The sequence below is a fragment of the Pteronotus mesoamericanus genome, unplaced genomic scaffold, assembly GCF_021234165.1.
Source record: "Pteronotus mesoamericanus isolate MK-2021 breed Mesoamerican mustached bat unplaced genomic scaffold, CSHL_Meso_final contig_2, whole genome shotgun sequence".
Taxonomy (NCBI): Eukaryota; Metazoa; Chordata; class Mammalia; order Chiroptera; family Mormoopidae; genus Pteronotus; species Pteronotus mesoamericanus.
The window spans coordinates 20,841,557-20,857,197 of NW_026555084.1; the positions used below are offsets into that span (position 1 = coordinate 20,841,557).

Below are 15,641 nucleotides of genomic sequence, written 5' to 3' on the forward strand. Positions count from 1 at the left end.
CAGCTTTTCTTTCTCAAATATTTCAAAACTTAGAAAATGTCCCCAGTGCCTCAGCCCCCAGGCAGAGAAGTCATTCTTTCTCTCGCCTTCACTTCACCCCCTTCAATTCATCAACAAGTTCTATTTGTTCTATCTCCAAAACGTATCTTCAGTCCAGCCCCTTCTGTCTTCTCTGTTACTGCCGCTCCGTTCCAAACCACCATCATTCCCGGCCTGTCTCCTTGTTTTCACTTTTGCCCCCTTCAGCAGAGTGCTTACGTCAGATTACACCCCTGGTTTGCTTAAACCCTTCTAGTGGCTTCCCGTTGCTCTATCCACAGGAAGCCTGTGATTTACTTTTCCCATAACCTTATGGTAGGTACTATTATTTAACCCATTTTGCATATGAGAAACTTCAGGGTCAGGGAGGTTGAGTAACTTATACTCAGGGCAACAGAGCTTGTTGGTGGAAGAGCCAGGATTCAGACCCAGGACCATCGGCTGCCAAAGTCTGTGTTCATAACCACTATTTTATGCCACATTCTGTTAGTGACAAGGGACATTTTCTACCACTATGCCTGCTGTAGGGTCAGAAACTCGATGTCTTTCAATGCCCCCGGAAGAGCAAGGTGCTGGGCGACGAGCTGATTCGCAGGCGCTGTGACGGAGCTGTCTGCCCGGGCTGTGAGCACTCAGCGGCGGCGATGCTCTCTAGTCACCGCCAGGAATACTCACTCCATTGTGTCGGGCCCGCCTAAGTGTTGTTTTATTGTCTGCCCTTCTCCGTGAGTAATGCCGCTTTCCATTTTAAGCTGGGAGCTCCGGGAGATGACCACGCTATAAGCCAGGGGTTAAAGCTAAGTGCTGCCTGGGGGATTACTCACTCACTTCAAGACGTGGCCGACCTCACACCCTCCCACTCAAGACGCTGCTGGAATATCTTATTCCTTGCCAAAGAATAAAGGAAATCTGGTTTCCCTGGAATCAGACTAGGAATGACGCCAGGTTATCAAAACGCTGGCGAGTTAGCTGGTTTTCCGAGTGGAACTGTTGTGGTTGTGCATTCTTCCATCTAACGTTTGCAGAGGGCCTACTATGTGCCAGGCACTCTACTCCACGATGGATATAATGCAGTGATCAAGACGGCCTGAGGGTGCTAACAGTCTAGGGGAGGATAAGCAGGCAATTATAATAAAATGTTATAACCAGTGTAACAGATGATACGCCATGGAAGCTCCGCGGGTTTGGGGAACCAACAGCTGTAGGATTTATGCCAAAGTTGGTATGAAGAACAAAGAGGGAGGTTTCTTAATTATAAACAGCCAAAACTGACTCTGACTGATATAAGCAAAAAGAGGATTTAGAGACACTGGGGTTGCCGACAGAATCACTGGGGTGGTGTGGTGGCCTAGCATCATGCTGTAGGAACAATCCAGCCAGACCAAGGCGCGCGCGCGCGTGTGTGTGTGTATGTGTGTGTGTGTGTGTGTGTGTGTGTGTGTGTGTGTTGCGGGGGTGAGTAGCCCTCAAAAGTGGGAGGGGGCTTCAGATGCTGGGCAAAGGGATGACAAACGTCCAGGACAGCAGGTAGAAGCAGGGAAGGTGGGGAGGAGAAGGCTGTCTCAGCATGACCTAAGATGTTCTGAGTCAGCAAGCCCAAAAGGAGCAGCTTAAAGAGAGCGCTGACTTACTGGGGCCAGCAGCCTGGGGCCGGCAGCCTGGTTCCCAGGAGCATCCTCGGTGAGTGCGGTTCGCTGCTCGGGCAGAGACTTCGAGGCCTCTGCGGGGAAACACGCCTTGTGCCAGCAGGTAAGTAGGAAGCCTTCCCTTCCATTTGAGTGTTCCTGAGGCCCTTCTGCAAGGCCATTGTTCTGGGTATGGCTTGAGATTACAGAGTATCCTCTAAGTCAGAAGAAATGTTCTCTGCCAAGTAGCTGGGAAGGATGGTCAGGATAAGTCAGTGGGGTAATGGTCATAGCTGTGCTCACATGTGCTTACAGGCATTAGTTCATTTAATCCTCATAATAAGCCTGTTAGTTTACAGTTGAACAGAAGGAGGCACAAAGATTAGAAATGACTTGGCCAAGAGCCAACGGTTAGCAAATTGCAGAGCTGGGATGCAAATGCAGACATACTTCATTGTAACCAAGGGTCTGGTGACAGAAGACAAGAAGAAGTGAGGATCAGATTTAAAAAAAAAAAAAAAAGGCCATCACATAAGAGAAACTTTATTTTTTCTCTGCTGAGTACAAAATAAGGATTGGAAGCTTAATCCCTTAGCCATTGCCTCCCTCATGGGTACCATTTTGAATCTCAAGGTCAGCTGTTGCTCCCTTCTGAGAAATGTTCCAGCTTTATCCAAGGAGAAGAAGCTATCTTTCCCTAGAGGGACAGTTGAGTGAGAAACTTTTAGCATGAACTCAAGGTATGAACTCTAGGCTGCAGCAAGAGGTATGCACAGTATTTTTTAATGGATTTTTAAAATAAGAATTTTTCTAACTATACAACTAATACATGCTACTTATAAAACTTAGGGAAATACTGAAAAATATAAAGAAGAAAACAAAAAAATCATTGTAATGTTATCACCCAATGATGGTTGTTACCCAACGACATTTTGGGGGAGAGGGTTGTAATCTGTAGTCTCTTTTTGCAATGCATATGTATAGGAATCATCTTTTAAAATCACAGTTTTTAATATCTTAAATGATTTTTTTTGTCTTAATTTCATCACTCTCCTCAAGGGAGAATTTTATCACAGTATTCAACTTTGCAATTTACTAAAAGAGTATCCACAGGGTAGCGCCCAAAAGGGAATGAAAGCGCACTTGTCCAGCCGAGGGGTCAGATGACGCGCCGCTCCCTGGCAGGCGCCGGATACAGTGCATGTGCCTGGTTCTTTAAGGAGGACTTGGTGTTTCATTATTTATTAATATCTCCAGCTGGTAACATTACCTGAAAAATGTTGAACATAATGATTAACCTAATCAGGCAACCCTTTATTTATTGGGAGACGTTTACTCCACAATCTATCACATGGATGATATGCAGATCACAGCGATGTTAAGCAGACAAAAAGTAGAAGAGCCATTTCTGTGGCTGAGCGCCAAGTGGAATCTTAGTTCTGATCCCGCTTCCCCTCCTCTGGCCTGGGGGACCCCATCTCATTCCACGCCCCGGTCAAAAGGCAGTGCAAAGTCCTGTGGTCCAACACATGCAGCGACTTGGCTTTCTCCAGAAAGGAAGCAGCCCGGACTTCACAGCCCCTTGGAGCTCCTCCTCCGCAGACCAGGTGGCTCAGGCCAGCGCAAGGCTAGGTCTGTGTAGTCCCTGCTGCCGTCAACTCTCGGCACATCCAGTGCCACTCCATCTCCTTTCGTCTTCCCAACTCATCAGAACAAATTCCTACCAGTTCAGGAGCCCCTGTATTTTCTCTGTGCTGCCCAGACATCTGTTTCGTGTTGGGAGTCCGGGGCCGGTCAAGTGCTTGCACAATGCAGCTGGATTTGCTGATGTAAACAGTTACTTGCATGTGAGTTTTCTGACCTTGAAACAGCCCCTAAGAGCTATACTCAAGCCTCCAGCAGGACTTTACTCCCAGCCCAAGAGGATAAGGAAAATGAACCTGAATTTAGTTAATAAGTTACAGCCAAGAGGAAAGCAAAGCACCTGGTTCCTCTCTTTCCTTCCAGGTCTTCACAGAATCCTTTTCTTACTGGGCCATTCCTCATCCTAAACTGAGGTGAAGTCACTGCCAAGTGCATCCACGTGGTGACCCGGGAAGCCAAGGGGCCACAGCTGATGCTCTCCCTGACGCCCGTAGTTCAGAGCCTCTTCCTGCCCTTGCTTTTTTCCTTTGTTCTCTCACGCTTCTTCAGATTTTATCTTTACTTTCAAAAGTATATAGTTAAACAATACATTAGTGTCTATTTTAAAAATTAATAACCTCCAGCCTCACTTTCTACTTTTTAGCTCCAATAGACCATTTGCAAACAACAAAAGTAAATGATCATTCAGATTAAAACACCTCCTCACACTTCTTTCGTCTGTGAAAATGAGAATAACAGTATCTATGTTGAAGTGCTGGTATATAAAATCAGGGGCTGACATCAGAGAAGTACTTAATATGACATACAGATAAATTAGATTTAATTAGTTATATAACTTTTTTATTTAAAAAATTTCATAATATAGTTTATTTTGATCCTATTTCTTTCTACAATTACCTTCTGTGGCAAATGATACTGGTTTTATAGTCTCTGTGGTGATACTGCTTCCATTTGCTATGAATTCTGGATTGAACACTGATTCAATTTTTAAAATACCAATTAAAAGTAACAAAAAAGACATTGTAGCTGCATAGACCTAGATTACTCAGGATAAAACATTCTGTGTACAGAGAAAATAAACTCCCTTCAAAGAAAGAAAGTGACAGAGGAAACCCCAACCAAATCCCAAATCAAGAAACTGACCAGACAGACAGCAGAAATCTCAGAGCAAAGATGAACTTCGGTGGCAGAGTTTTGGACAGAGCGTGCAAGGTGATTTTCAACGGCTTTTTACCACCACTGACCCAAATAGCCAAATGCCCAGCTGGTCCTCCCTGCCTTGCCTTCTTTTTGCACCCCCACAACTTCCTTCCCTTATCTGGACCCCTCCCCCGAGAAAGCCTTGAGGCATTCAACATGCTCCCCTAGCACCACCCACGTGCAGGTCTCCTGCAAGAGTTCTATGCTCCAAAGCTATCACTCCCGCACCCCGCATCAAAACTGTTTTAAAAGTAGGTATATTTACAAAGTATTGGCCAGGAATCTTATTCAATTTGATAAATGTCGACAAATATTCACTGAGCATCTACTAAGTGCAAGGCAGAGTGTGTGTCGATGGGGAAAGGGAATGTGTAAGATCCAAGCCCTGCCCTTGAGGAGTTGAGAATTCACTAGTGGGGCCAACCAGAGAGTGTAAATGACTAATTACAGGAGGAAACAACAGCTTGGCTTGGTAAGATCAGGACAGGTTCGGAATGGAGGCACTGCTGGTCCTCGGAGAAGCATCTGTCCTTTAATAAATTGCATTAACTTTTGCGGGCCCCGAAATGCTGGATTAATCTGAGTCCCCTGCCTGTTCTGGGCTAACAAATAGAAGATGTTTAGACAGCCTGACGCTTCTCCCCTGAAACGTGTCAGCTCCTTGTCCTTGTTCATGAAGACCAGGCCATCTCCTCCAGCTGGTGAGGGGGACTTGGGAGCATGTGGCCCTGCACAGCCCCCTGAACCCACCTGCTGAATTCCTGCTTGTCCCCAAGGTCTCAGCTCAATGTCACTTCCTCAGAGACGCCCCCCTGGCCACACCCCAGTGCCGGGCGCTCTCCTCCTCCCGCCACCGCTGACTTCTGTCTGTCCGACTTCAACAGAAAGATGCAGGAATTGGCTCAATTTCACATTTTCCTATTCAGCTGTTGACTTTTTTAAAACTTAAAAATAGACTATGAAAACAGGGGCTTTGCTTTTTTCTGTTTGCCTCAGTGCCTGATAAATAATAGTATTTAATAACTATTTGTTGAAAGGATTAATGAATAATAATATACTGAGTCAACCTCATTTCTTCCCTACTCTCTTCATCTCTCTGGTCTGCTTGTTGGTTTTGTGGGGAGGGATAGATGGCTTTAGCAATATATAGAATTAATTTGGGGTTGATTTAATCAATCAAAATACTCATACCTGGGTTTGGTATGACAACTGGCAAATTAGTATAGTTTCTCCGGCTTCGGTTCCTAGGGGGACTTCTAAGTGTAGAGCTGCCTTTTCAGCAAAACCAGTAAGCTGCATAGCACGGCATGGATCAGCACTCCCCGCCCATCTCCTCTCCCCTCTACATATACTTGGTAAGCACATTTTATGTACCAGGCCTGTGCAGGACACTGGAAGGAAAAATGGGCGAGGGCTCTGCCCTAATGGAGCAAAGTCAAGGGGGAGGAACAGTGCAGTAAGAGCTCCAGTGAAATACAGGGGAGTGACGGGCAGCAGGCCGGGTCTTGGGCCCAGACCTGGGGCCGGCAGGCACGGCAGTCTTGTCTGAGTGAACCTGAGGTGAAGTGTGAAGGAGAAGTAGGAACATCCTGGGGGCTGAGAGGGGACTGGCGGCAATACTGGCAAAGAGAGGTCCAGGCCGAGGGAAAAGCAAGTGCAGAGGTCTGGAGAGGAGAGCAAACCTGGCGCATTTGCAGATGGGTTCAGTCTCCTTACAGACCACTGATGGAGTCGATGCCAGGGAACTCTTGGGCCTTCTTACTCAATACTAAGGCCAGGAGAGCCTGGGGCAGCGTGGGCACTGGCTGCGCCTCAGGCAATGGCTGGACTATAAGCTCCATGGCAGTGAGACTCTGTAGGCTTTGTTCACCATGGGAGAACAGGCACAGGAACATAGATTCTTAACAACCATTTGTTGAGCGAATGAATGAAGTGCCCTGAAAATGACCTCAGCCTCCTCCTCTGGCATCACCAAGCCCCACCAAATCACAGACCAGGAGGCAGACGAAAGGCCACTGTTCCTCACCCCCCACCCCTCCTGGGTGTCTGACCTGCCCTCCAGCCTCCCACGGATGACACGCCTTGTAGGTTTTAGAGAGTATAGTAGCATGACTCGGAAATTCAGTTCTTAAGGTCAGACGCAGGCAGCTGAGGGACAGACGATCTGTCCAGTCATCTGGTGAGTCAGGACAGGATGGAGAAGAGCAGGGACAAGAGTCCCAGTGCCCAGCCCGGCGGGCCAGGCAGAGAGGAACTCTGGCTCCATAGCACTACTTGTCATCTACTAAGTCACATGGTGCCTCACTGCCAAATCTGCTACTGAAAATTAACAAGCCCCATATTCCCAAAGTGGCACTCTCTCACCTGGGAATTCTATTTCCTGGCATATTTGGTGGTGGAATTTTTAACACCAAGTTTAAATTCTTGGTACTGTGCACTGGCTAAATGCTGCTGACTCCCTCAGAGAAGGCTAGTGAGTCCAAGATACCCTGGCCGGCCACGAGGAGTGGACGCCACATTTGGCCTGCACCCACATTTACCATCCTAAGTAAGGCCCTGCTACCTTTACAGGGACCAGTGCCTCTAGTTTCCTGCTCCTGCCTCTCCTCCCTTCACTCAGTAGCCAGAGGGACATTTTAAAAATGAAAATCTGACCACGTCTCACCCCAGCCTGCACTGCCCAGTGGTTTTCCACAGTCCTATAGACAAAGGCCTACAGGGCTCTGCATGAAATGACCCTCCAGTGTCTCCAACAATTGCTCTCTCTCCTCATCCCTGGTGGATTCTTTTCAGTCCCCCCAAAGAAACATGCTCTTCCTGGGCCCAGGACCTTTGCACATGCTCTTTCTGATTAACTTCTCCCTCTTAAGAAAATGTAAATGTCCCTTCCTCCAGGAAGTCTTCCCATCTTCCAGACTCCTCAGGTCACCTATTATCTGGCTCCCATGGTGTCCTGGATTTAGGTTCTGTAACATTCCATTCACTGGAAATCCATTTTATGGTGCGTCTTCCCTGCTAGAATGTGAACTTCAAGAGGACCTCATCGAGTCTGTCCTGTTCTCTCTGCTATATTCCTCACATCTGGCACATAGTAAGTGCTCATTAAATATGTGTCAAGTGAATGAATAAGTACTCAAATTTTTGAACAGCTTGGAACAAGTTTACAATAAAATAAGAGGCAGAGAGAAACAGAAACATAACAGAACCTCATTGAATTCTGAGCCATATGACCTTCCTACCCTGGAGGCCTGATTCTATCTTATTATGGGCTCATATACTGTGATTAGGCGCCAGTTAACTCTTCAGAACTAGCCTCTAGCTTAGTTTAGAGGAAAGTGGGCCTTTCCAACAGGCGCCACCATAAAGAGCACACCAGAGCCTCAGAGCCACACAAATTAAGTCAAGACACGGTGACAGGCCTGCAGGAGGCCGCGCCCTCTCTCTACAGAGACAGGAAGCCCTCCGGCCCCAGCCGCACACACAGCGGGACAGGGCGAGGGGCCTGGAGCCTGCGCTCACTGCACCTCAACCTGTTTTATTTCCTTCCCCCCAGCAGGGACAAACAATAATTCAGTAAAGGAAATATGAGTAATGGAAAGAAAGAGAAAAAAAATAAACATATCAAAATGGGCAGTGTCCCCGGGCCACTGCTTTTAAAGAAAACAAGGAGGGTAGATTTGGAGAGATTTCAGTGACTTTGCTAAAAGGAGAAAAATAATCAAGCTGGTCCTTCCCTTCCAGGCTGAATTCCTCTCCTCTCTCTTGATATAGAAAGAAAAGGTTACCCAGACCAGGGGCCGGTGCACTCTGGTGTGCCCCAGGGTCCCCTAGGAGACTTGCTGAGGCCGCAGGTGGCAGCCCCACCCCAAACCCCATGCTTGTAATACTGACAAGCAGTGCACAGCCTAGATGCTCAATGATAGGGGATTAGTTATCACAGCGTCCCACGTCCACATAGTGTGCTCCTGTGCAGCCACTGCAAATGGAGGTGTGGATTTATGTTTACCTACGAGGGAAAAAATCCTAGTGTACTGAATAAAGTCAGGTTATAAATGATCAGATTGTCAAGGAATATATAATATATATTGTGCAATGAGCCGTTTGCTCAGGTGTTGACCTATCAGTGGGGGGACAATCTCAGAACAGGATTCTGAGCCTGCCCAGATAAATGTCGCTGGGAGGCCGACTAATGAGGGAGGCACCTCAGAGCAGATAAAATTCCTCTGCAGTGTTTGCCCTGCGGAAAGAGGCCCTTTCACAGGAAGATGGTCAAGTCTCGTCTATTTTTGCAACAGCATTTCAAGTGGTTAGTGGACTTATTTCCTGTGGTTCTCAGGAATCCTGCAGCAGCCTCTCAGGAGGATGTTGGTGATAGGGAAGAGGGACTTCATGAGTGAGAATCAATAATTATCTCTATATTTGCTCCACTTTTTTCTATAAAAATAATCTAGGGGAAAAACACACACTTTAGAGGAGCAAAGTTCATTATGACAGAGAGCAGAACGGGACACGGAAGTAAGTCTCCCAGTGTGTGGCTGCGTCCTTAGGTCATGATTTTACAAGCTGAAGGCTGACTTACTCACTCATGCCCTTCCCTCCCTCATTCATTCAACAGACGTTGGCGCATCATCTCTGTGCCAGGCAGGGTTAGGGACTGGGGAGACGATGGTGACTAAACATGGCTCTGTCCTCCAGGCATTTCCAGCCTAGTGAGGGAGAGAGACATCAAGTTCACACATGGATGGGTATTTATTTATTGCAAATGATTGGGCACATAACAGTTTGTATGGAGGAAGCTTTGTATGGCTAAGACCACAGTGGACCAAGGATCTGAGAGGAGAGAGCGAGGCAGGAGTGCAGTGGGCAACAGGAGGGAGTGACGGGAGGTAAGGCTGGGCCACACGGGGTCTTGTAGGCCATGGGCAGGGTTATGAAAATGGAAAGCCACAGAAGGTTTTAAAGTCGGGCGTGACCAATCTGAGGTAGGTTTTTCAAAATCCCTCTGGCTTTGTGTCTAATGAGTGCAGGGAGCCACGTACAAAAGAGAGGCCATTTCAGAAGGTAAGCCCGGAGCTGACGGTGGACTGCGCTGCTGCTGGCCACTCAAGTTGATGAGTATGTCAACTTGATAGCCCGCGACTAGAGTCGAAGGGTTCAGTTTTGAGAGGTGAGAGAAACTTGGACTAGTTAAAAGGGCTGGGACTAGGCTGGGATGAGGGATGTACTTTCTTCTGATGCAAAATTTACTCAGAAATCAAGATGAATAACATTTCAATGCAGTATTTTTTAAAAGTCACATTTCATGCAAAAAACCCCATGATAACAAAATATCAATTTTTTTAAAGATTTGCTTACGTTTAGAGAGAGAGGTTGTCTCTCGTGCACTCCCAGCTGGGGACTTGGCCTGCAACCCAGGCATGTGCCCTGACTGGGAATGGAACCAGTGACCCTTTGGTTTGCAAGCCAGCACTCAATCCACTGAGCCACACCAGCCAGGGCAAAATATCATTCTTTTTTTTTTAAAAAAAGACAGGATCAGTAACAGTGTTGGGCCAAGCCATATAAGGAGTCTGAGGCAAAAGGAAAAAATCAGTAGTATTCAAAATTTGGGTATTTTGTTCCTTTCCTCACTCTTGTCCTGGCCTGCTGGCCCTGCCCACCTGTAACATGAAGAGGCCACTATGTAACCCTCTGCTCTGAAAACAGATACTATGGAAAGAATGCTGGTGACACAAATCATCACAAATCTTTTCTCCATATCTGGAGGCTCTGAAAAAGAAGGTGCATAACAGTTGCTCCATAAATATTTCTGATAATAGTGTTAATGGCTAGCATTTGTCAGGCACTTACTATGCCAGGTACCTTGCCAAGAGCTGTTAAATATAGTGATCTCATTTGAGCCTTACAACAATCCTGTGAGGGGGGTGGGTGTATTATTACCCCTGTTTTACTATGCCTGGTATATATTTGATTAGCATTTAGTAAATAATGGAAGAAAAAAAGGATAGATCAAGAGAAGGGAAACTAAGAGAAAAAAAAGCGGCAGGCTTCCCACGATTCCTTATCTGCACTATGTGGGTGACCAGTCGTTCCAACCCTTTTCCCTGGGAAACACAATTCTCAGCCAAACACTATTCCCCAAACTTAAAAGGATCTGCCGAAGATGGAAAATAACCTTAAATATCACCTTTTTCCATGGGGATTATTTTTGGTTATTTTTTTTTTAACCCAACAGGTTTTTTGAGAACAGGCTTCTTGAAATCACTCATTCCCAAACGTTTATTGAGCAGTTATTATGTGCCAGGCCCAGATCTAGAAGCTGACATGTAATGTGAGCAAAACAAATCTGACCTGGGTCCTCATGAGGCTTGCAGTCCTGCGTGTGTGTGTTGGTGGGTTTGTGTGTGCGCGTATGTGATATATTGGAGGGAAACAGACAGTAATCAGGAAACAAATATACCAATGAAATAATAGTTTATCACAAATATTACACAAGAAACACACTTGGGTCTGAGATAGAGGACAGGGGAGTGATACGAACTCCCCCAGATACAGTGGGTGCGACACGATTAGACTCAGAGAAGCTCATGATAATCACGCTGCTGGAAATGCCGCGCCAGCCCGGCCAGGGTGGCTGTCGTCCGGGTGCCATCCCAGGAACCGAAAGGCTGTCAGTTCGGGGCGCACGCCTCGGATGTGGGCTCAACTGCTTTACGTTTCCTTCTCTCGCTTTCTCCCTCCCTTCCCCTTTCTAAAATCGAAAAGAAAGAGAAAAGAAAAAGAAAATGCTCTGCTAAAAATTTCTGAAAATCAAATCAAACTCCCTACAGTGTGTGAAATTTTACAACTCCTGTGAGGGCAATTTTGGAGAGCAATACCCATTTATTTGTTAATTTACTCTTATATGAATATACCTATAGAAAAGTTATTTACCATGAGGGGTTCAAGAATATATCATGAAAACACTGGGCAATGTTCTGCCTTTGTCTGACCAACCCGTGGGCCCATCCAAATGTCCAGAGTTAGCAAATTCCAGAGGAGCCCCTTCAACCTGACAGCACCAGGGAGGAGCCAAGGAATGCAGGATCTTTAGAAGTTGAGAGGAATTATGTGCAAAAACATGGCAGCCAGAGAAGTTGGGAGAAGTCACTCTGACATTTCTTCTTGCTTTTGTTGCCTAATCTGCTTTTGAAGGCCAACAATGCAGAAATTCTCCATTTTTCAAACCACTCCACCCACTAGAGTGGTGCTTTGATCTATAAAACATGAGGCAGGAGTAGTGGACAGTGGGGGATATAAATGGCTTTGAAAGGTCAGTTAGAAAAAAGACATAAACAAGGAGGAAAATCACGTGGTGTTGAAACCATGCTTTGAGCCACCTGCCAAAATTGAAGAAAATGGCTGTGAGAGGCCGCAGCTGACTGATGACTGTGCTGTCACAGTTATTGGTACCTACCTGTCCTTGTGACTTTTCTGGTAAATGCCATCTTTTCTACACTGTGCACCTTCCTGGAGAAGCTAGATACTTAAGGCAGATTTCCTAGCTCAGCTTCTTGGATACAGAATTTCGACTCACTTCCAAGCTCTTTCATCGCTTATCAAACAGCAGTCATTTCCCGGAGCCTTGGGTCATGTTCTCTTGCACCATCTCCTTCCCATAAAACAGGCCTAGCTCCCGCCAATGGCCGGGTTGTGTGCAGATCAGCGCGTGGAATACCAACGCTGCGGTCGCAGGACCGTGCAAGCCCCCAGGCACGCCGAGCCTGGGCGGACAGTGCGAATGGGAGCGCCATCCCTTTTGGACTTTTCGTGTGAGGTCAAGGAGAGTTGGCAAATAAAACGAGGCTCTAAAAATAGCCAAAGCCCTTAAAATGAAAGAATGCAAAAGGAAACAAGGTTTATGCTATCCTGATGTAGCTCTGCAAAAACTAGTCACTGGAAGGCTGGCTTGGGGCAGGTGACTATTTTCTTCCTGCCCTTCGGCTGTGACTCTCACTGAGTCCCTCTGCAAATCCTGCACCCCGCGGATTCCCACCTGCTGCTGGATGTCTCTGCAGGAATGTAGCTCCCGAGGCAGAGCTGGGGCTTCGGTGGCCCGCTTTCAAGAACCAGAATAGACTCTGACATGTGGAATGAGCTCCGTGGAGTTTACATTCCTCTTCCGTATCCAAGTACCTTAAAACACAAAACTGCATGCAGGGACTGCTAACCATTCTTCCCGAGACGGCTGGATAGCATCTGTCTGGCAGAAATGTGAGTTTTGTCCTTTTTATTATTTAATGTTTTGAGTGAGCCTGGGACCCTGGAAATATGAGGCTGCCCTACAGAGGGGCGACACAGTAAACTGACGTTTCAGAACTGAGGATTTTATTCTTGGCTAAACCGCGGCTTTGCTTTGATAAGCTGCTCAGCTCCTGCGTCACAGTTCTCTCAGCTGGAGGAAAAGGGAAAGTGTGCATCTATCCGTAGAGTAGACGGAATAGCAGATACAAAATGACTGTAAAATACTTAATGTAGTGTCTACACAACGGGCACTCAGAGATGCTTGTTTACTCATATAAAATGCTTCGTAAAAGCCCAATTGCTATAAAGATGTAAACAACCAACACACTGAAACATACGCCCTTATTAGCAACAATGCCTTCTATCTCCTACACACTCACTGAATGCAGGGCCCTTCTGAGGCCTTAATCTAGTCTTTCCTCGTGACACTGTGACCAGACCAGTTCTCGCTAACAGCTTCAGTTTACAGATGAGGCAGCTGAGGACCAGAAACAGTAAACAACTTGCCTGGTCACTCACGTAGTTAATGAACCAACAAAAGACAAAACCCAGGCATAGGGCCCTCAGGCTGTGAGAACTTGCCTTTGTCCTGGGGCTTCTAGCCTCGCAGGACATTCGCGCAGTGCCCCCAGTGGTCTCTGGCCGGGCCTCAGCCCTTTTAGAAGCAATGGCAAGTGACTGTGCTGTGACAAAGATCAAGACAGACTCGCATGATGCTAGGTCATTTGGGGGAAGCAGCAGAGTGACAATCGGGAGGAGGTCACGGTGCAGCTGTGAAAGAGGACAGTTCTGTGCCCGGCTAGGGACTTGCCAAGACTCCGTTCAGCGAAAACAAGCGTCTCCTTCAGAACACTGTCACCAGGCTACGTGGCCACAGGGGCTGGTGGGGTGACAACAAGAGAAGCTGAGGCTCGCTCAGTCCAATGGGCGTTTTCTTCTCTTTCCCATGTTTCTTGGCAATTAAAATAATGAACTTGAGAGGCAGAAAATCCTCCCTTCAGGCCTCGGCTCTAACATTCATTTAACTGTGTGACCTCGGAGAAATTATTTAAATTCCCCAAGCCTCTGGTCCTTAGCTGGAAAATGGGGGATAAAAAGTGAACGCCTTGAGTTCAGTTCAGGGCAGTGTCCCTGTTCTGTTCATTAAACGTTGGGACTTTGAACCAGCTAGGGTAAATGATTGGCTAGAAAATTTTATTCATTTACCTCCCAGGCTAAAAAACAAAGAAAGAAAAAAAGAAAAGTAATGCCTACCTAACAGAATTTCTTTGAGGGTTAAATAAAACAATGTATGAAAACACTGTAGGCCTATACTTGGTACAGAGTAAGTTTTTGAGAAAAGGTTACTAGTTTATAATTTATGGACGTATTTTATTATTAACGGGTATGCCCAAAGCAGGCTATTGGGAAACATAAAGTAGAACAAGCCCTTGGCATTGCCAGAGACGTAACAAACACGTACTATGAAAGAATGAATTTGGAAAAGCCAAATTTTCTGCATCAGGAAATAAAGAAAAAAAAAAAAGACCAAGCAAACAGACTATCTTTTCTATGAGCTGGAAGGTCTGCAGACTCCGAGAAAGACATGTCCTTGCCGGGCTGGTTCTAGAGATTGTAACCTGTGCGACAGAGTCGAAGGATTTGTGGAGCCCTGTCAGTGAGAAGGTTGGAAGAAGGGGTGAGTGCTGCTGGGGCCTCTGCAGAATCACTTTGCATTTGGCTAAAGCTCCGGGCTTTAACGCATCAGTCTGCAGGAAGGACATTTCTGTTTGAGATGTGTGCAGGGCCTTGGGACGGTGGGGAGCCTGCGGGATGCCCTGGACTGGGGTGTAGCACTGACGTTCAGGCAGAACAGAGCAGCCGCTCCACCAGCGAACGCCCCGCCCGGTTCCTCCACTCAGGCTGGAGGCTGTTTTCTCTAAACTCTTAAAAGAATTCCTGACCTCCGAATGAATAATGCTCGAGGGGAGGAAGTGTTCTGGGGGTAGAAAAGCCAGATTGCAGAGAATTAAAGATCCAGAACCAAGGGAAGAAATAAAGGGTACTGGAGGAGATCCTTGGGGGGGGGAGGGGAATGTCTGCTCACATTTTCTATTTTTCATTAAGGAGCATGAGAGCTAAGGCTGGGATTGAGCTGCTGGGTGACCACTTCCTGCCAGCTACACTTGCTCCAGGCTTCTAGGCCCTGCTTTTCTGAAGCAGAAAGAGCAGCTTGATGAGCCTGCTGTGGCCAGAGAGTGACCTCCTCAAAGGCAGGCACTGTGATTCTGCTGCAGGACCAGAAATCCCTGATATGAGAAGCCTTGGGGCTCCACATATTTGAGAATCCAGAATTTGGGGGATTTTAGAAAGGCAGAATGGTACATATATTGTATATTATGGAACATACCAGTGGGGTATGGGACAGTTTTCTATAGTCGAATACATTACTAATTCTGCCCTGGATTATATAAATATTAACACTAAATGGAATAAATAAAGATTTTAGTCGCAGGACAGTTTGGGTCAGTTTTTGCCACAATTTGAGTTATGAAAGAGGTCTAGTGTTCAGAGTCTTTTGCACTTTATAATTGTGGACTAGAAGTTTCAGGTCTTCCTTTTTCCTTTTCCTTTTCCTTTTCCAATTCCCAGGACATCTGCAGGATTCTACCCATGGCAGGTACTGAGTAGAGGTGGTTGGTATTCTAGAGTATGATGCCTTGATCTTCTGCAAATAATATTTTATTCTGGAAGCCAGGGGACAGTTTATTATCAGTGACTTGGGGAATTTTTAGGATTAGAAGGACCCTGAATTAAATAAGAGGCAATAAAAGACTATTGAACCCCAGGTTCTCTGTCATCCTGGACAGT

At 46.4% G+C, this 15,641-nt stretch overlaps 1 protein-coding gene and 1 pseudogene across 7 annotated transcripts in view; both read left to right on the forward strand.

The window, feature by feature from the left end:
- Positions 1–15,641, forward strand: part of FGF1 (fibroblast growth factor 1) — an 81,357-nt gene that overhangs the window by 36,061 nt on the left and 29,655 nt on the right. For 3 of the 7 annotated variants that reach the window (XM_054568257.1, XM_054568256.1, XM_054568254.1), the window contains exon 1: positions 14,184–14,469. The exons of 1 other annotated variant lie outside the window; for it this stretch is intronic. The gene's annotated coding sequence lies outside the window, so the exon portion shown is untranslated. Of the gene's footprint in view, positions 1–12,536; positions 12,762–14,183; positions 14,470–15,422; positions 15,451–15,641 lie in introns of those variants that run through there. 3 more of the 7 variants (XM_054568253.1, XM_054568259.1, XM_054568258.1) reach the window with 3 other exon arrangements.
- On the forward strand, positions 13,892–14,013 carry LOC129066807 (uncharacterized; annotated as a pseudogene).